Source organism: Apium graveolens, chromosome 6 (assembly GCF_009905375.1).
Source record: "Apium graveolens cultivar Ventura chromosome 6, ASM990537v1, whole genome shotgun sequence".
Classification (NCBI taxonomy): Eukaryota; Viridiplantae; Streptophyta; class Magnoliopsida; order Apiales; family Apiaceae; genus Apium; species Apium graveolens.
In genome coordinates, this window is record NC_133652.1 from 270,907,616 (window position 1) to 270,913,104 (window position 5,489).

Consider the following 5,489-nt stretch of genomic DNA (forward strand, 5'->3'; position numbering starts at 1 on the left):
TGAAATAGTTTAAAGCAATTCTATAGTAGAATCACAGTAAAATCATACTTATCGAAAATTATTCCTAATAGAATCAAATTTAAAGTAATTTTTTTTTCAAATTTCAATTGTTAAAGTTTTTGTTATATTTAAATATAATTATTATTTTACGTTATCAACGAATTTGATAAAATTCTATAATAAAATCACGGGTCTTGTACAGAGGGTTCTTTTTTGACAAATGTGATACTCTAGCTACTAATTATGGCTCTCAGTAGAGATAAGACAGCTCAACAACAACTCAGACTTCCTCCAGCTCGGCAGGAGTTAGTTAGGATATTAACATTATAGATCTGGTCAGAATATAGAATATATACAGTGGCTTATTCTCCAAGTCTGAGATGTAACAAACTGATATACATTTTGCATTCTTTGAATAAATAAGAACTCTTCATATCTCTTTCTATCATGGTATCAGAGCTTTATGCTCCAATTTTCCTCCATTAATGGAGTTCTGATCATTGGTGTATTCTTCAAATTCGGTAAAGTTGTTAATCTCTATACTTCATTATGACATTTACTTCATACTCTTCTGTTGCAACTGGATCTACTTCATTATCTTCAATCACAAGTATGGATGTTAATCATCCGTACTATCTTCATCCATTTGATAATCCAGGTATGCAGCTCATATCATTGATCCTGAATGAAAATAACTACAATCAGTGGAACAGATCCATGGAAATAGCGCTATCGTCCAAGTTAAAGTTAGGTTTTGTTGATGGATCATGTCCTAAACCTCCAAGCAATTCAGGTTTACTTGCTTATTGTATGCGTTGTAACAATATGGTAACATCTTGGATTCTCAATTCAGTTTCAATTGATATTCGTAATAGCATTATTTTTATGATATATGCATTTGATATTTGGACTGATCTTCAAGTACGATATTCAAAAAACAATGTTCCAAAGCTCTTTCAGTTACAATATGAGATTTCTCATTTAAATTAGGGAACTATGTCAATTGCGAGTTATTATTTATAAATTCTGTGCTCTTCATGATGAATTATCCGGTAGAACCAGAATCAAATAAGACGGGTTTCAATGTGATGGTATAGAACAAGGTGTAGGGTACACAGAGAAGATGCGCTCACAGCTGAATATCCGGTAGAACCAGAATCAGCATGTGGGGGATCCTCGAATAGGTAATCTCACATCAGGGGATGGGATAGTAGCTTGAAAAGTTGAAACCGTCGTAACAGGAGGTGATATGGCTAACACTGGTGGACGAGAAGGGCGTGAATCAGATGATGGTCCTCCGACTGAAGGCTTCGAATGATCAGGCGATCCCAGGATAAAAGAATCTGCTATCGCTGCTATCTGAAAATCGCGTCGCTAAATAAGAATCCCAAATCTCATCACGAATCATACCAAAACCTATTATACATTCGCACTCAACCTCTCGACGTCCTGCCTTTCTATTTATTAATCCTAATCCTAACCCTCTATCCATTCCCGACAAACTAGGCTTGTTTCAGTGGCTTATAACTTGTAGCTCTGATACCAAACCTGTCACGCCCTCCAAACCCGGGTCAGAAGTTTGGGGTTCACAACACACACACGTCTAATATATAAACCTATTTATGAAAGTAATATATGTAAAGACCCTACTTACCATAACCATGGATCGCAACAGGTTAAAGTATGAAAACAAGCCACCACCTTAACTTTTATTACATCTTACCAAATGCCAACTAGTTCAACTTACAACTGAAAGTGAAAGCATTCTTACAAGCTTACATAACCCAAAACTAAACATAAAGCTCCTGCTATCTCGATCCAACTTAACCTGGAATCCTAGCTCGCACATTGGACTGGAAATCCTCGTTACCAACCATTTCCTTTTTAACTGTAGAATAACATAAATAGTTTTACAAGAGTGAGCTAACTAGCTCAGTAAGTCATAATATCAATAACTGAGGTTAAACAATGATCAATTGAAATGATTCAGAAGAATCAAGTTTATGGATAAACAATGATTAGAATTGGATATTCACTTTTTATTTTAAAAACCAAGGTTAGATTGCTGATCAGTCACACACTAACCCCGAGCAAGGCTTACAACTCTACTCTTTATACTGGATCCAAGGCACGTATTGGCCTAATATGACCACGAATCTGGTCTGACCACGAATCTGGTCCATATTTATAAAACCATCCAATTCTAAAATGATTCAATATGATAACCATTGTAATTCAATAAAATATAATCATAATTAATATTGATAAAGCATTTATCTTGGAGCATAAGACATTTCATAAGTATCATCAGGGTATATCAAGGTATATATATGAAGAACGGCTTCAAGCCTGTTGAAGAATCAGGTATCTGTTGAACAATGGTTCAATGATAAAACAGGGTATAGATCTTTGATGTTATAGGGTATTATAGGATATATCAGTTTCTGTATGCTCAAGTAATTATATTTCAATATTTGGTTTATGGTGTGTATGTATTTGTGGAGTAGTATTATATTTGTATGGTTTAATATCTTGGAAATCAACCGTCACCGGTTTACAAGAAATAAAGCTTACAGCTCAAGTTCAATGATATGATCAGGGTTCAAGGTTGAATAGTTTAAAGCGCTTGCAATACAAAACATGACTTATTTTGAATACTAGCAATATGTTATGAGAAAGTTCAGAAATATTTGCAATATATATCTCGAAGAAAGGTTCAGAAGTACTTGCCTTATCACAGATGATTTCCAACTTTACTTATACTCTTTTAACAGTTTTACTCCTTAATCACTTTCCTTCTTTTTCTATGCCTAGCTTATATTCCTCAATCACTTGCCTTCTCTTTCTACGCTTCAGTTCTATTTACTGATCACCGGCTTTCTTTTTCTATGCCTCGCTTACTCTGCTAGGCATCATAAGTATCTTTCAATATTCAATCTCATATTATTCTAATCGTCACATAGACGTTATAAGCTTGTACCTATCCTTCGTTCTACCCAAATGAAAGGGTTCGAACACCCAAATCTGACTTTAAAATTATTTAATAATAATTATCGAGTCTTGAAAATAATTTAAAATAAAATTTTAAAGCTCGAAACTATTTTTCAGAATTTTTAAATCCAAAAAAATAATTAAATCTAATTAAATATTTAACTAAAATCAATTAATAACTAATTAAATTAATTAAAAAATTAATATTTAAATTAATTGACTAATTAAATAATTAATTATCAACTAAAATTAATTAACTAAATAATTAAGATTTAATTTCAAATTAAAAATAATTTTTCAGAATTATTTATTGATTTTTAGAATTTAAAATGAATTTTTAGAATTTAAAATGAATTTTTAGAAATGAAACAGAATTTTAAAATAATTTTTTAAATAAAAGAAATGGAGAAATAGAATTCAGGATTGGAAATAGGGTTTCTGAAGATCAAACCGGGTATTTCTGGAGGGTCAACTCGGGTCAAACGGGTATTTTTCCAGAAACCGATGGCCGGAATATAATCCGGCGAGGCTTCGATTTCGACAAAAACATGGTTTTTAGACTCAATTCTTATGGGGTTTTCATTCCAAATTCAAACAGGAACACAGATGAATCATTAAGACCAACAGATCATGCACCGGACTCCGATTCCGGTGAAAATCGAACCAAGTCTGACGAAAATCTGGCGAGCTTCATTCACGGCCTTCCCAGAATCGTCTGTTAGTTATATATATATGATTGGATTGCAAATTAAACAAAGAACATAATCCAATTAACAAAATCAGCAAATAACCCCTAATTAATAAACACCCAAAGTCAATCAAGAACATTCAAACACTTAAAAACCCTAATTTAACAATTCGAGAATCAAACATCAATTTCAACATGTTATTAAACTTCAAATCAGTCATATGATATATCAAAATGACCAGGATAAAATTATCTACATGATTCAAGCATCAAATCATATAAACAACATCAACATAAAAAATTCCTCTTTTAATCACTAATTAATTCAAATTAAAATAAATAAATAAATAAATAACCTTGATTTATGCACTAAAATGGATGGTTGATTCTGAAAGAGCTTTTCGAGAGCTTCGATTCGGTATATGGCACGCTCGATTCCGAGTTCGATAACGCCTTCAGATTTGAGTTTGATTTTCAAGAACGCGACGATTAATTAGAGTTTTCTCTGTATTTTCTATGTTTTTACTGTTCGATTGTGATTATACGAATAAAATGAAATAAGAAATAGGCTATTTATATTTTTAGAATATTAATACGCGTTGGATCGTATTAGATCAAAAAATAAGTTACTTAGCCGCTAAGTAACTACAAAAACGATCCGTTTTGGATAATTACCAAAACTTTTGGATAATTATCAAAATTGGGCTTCTTATAAAATATTTTATACGAAAATAATTTCATAATATCTCGTATTTCAAGAATACAGGTTTTGTTGATCTATCGAAATGGTTATCATATCGAAAATTTTGCGCCGGGACGCATACGAGTCAAACCGTAATCCGGATTGAAAAAGTCAAAACACGGAAAATGTCCGGAATAATCAGATTAGGTTAGGAAGGAGTTTTTTTGAAGAGGTTCGAGTAGTAAAAATGCCAAAACGGTTAAAGTTGGACGATTCCCGGCTTTATAACACTACACCATAAAATGCCTATTGTAACACCAAAAAAATGTTGCATTAGGGGGTAAATATATTTCTCTTGCCCCACTTTTAAGCTAAGGTAATATTTTCTTAAAGATAGGTTTTTCCATGTTGCCTTAGGGGTCTAAGGTAACATCTTTGGTGCCTAAGGCAACATCGTATTTTAACTTGTTTACATGTTGCCTTAGCTTGCTAATGCAACATAATGAGAGATCAGGTGTAACTTATTTTTTATGTTACCTTAGAGTTTTAAAATGTTTTTAAAAAGTGGGACCCACAGTGGGACCCACTAGCTGACATGGCAAGTGTGGGGCCCACAATGCTGAGTTTTCTTGATGACGTGGCAATTGGGCCCATAAAACCTAATGTATCACTTTGAAAAGCTGTTGTAACATTCTAACTAGCCTAATAAAACGTTTTAAAGATAATATTGTAACAGTTTAGGAGGCTATTGTAACACTTTAGCACAAACAAATTGAAATGCTTATTATGTAAACTGAAAAATCCCAATTATACAATTTCATAACCACAAAATAATGCATACAACCCAAACATTAAACATCCAAATATACAACCAAATTAAACGTTCAAACTAACTATAAACTAGTTCACATTTTTTACTTAATAACATCCCAAAATTATAAATTTTAAAAAGTACTACTAGAAGCTAATGCTTAAATTTGCTTCACTTTCTCCTCGACTCCACCATACGGGCGTTTCCCTTTTTATACACGTGAAGCTTTCTCTTGTAAGTCTTCTTTGTTCCCTGAAATATTAACTAAGTTATTTGCAAGAAAGAAATCAAAGTAGCAAATTTTGAATATCATATCA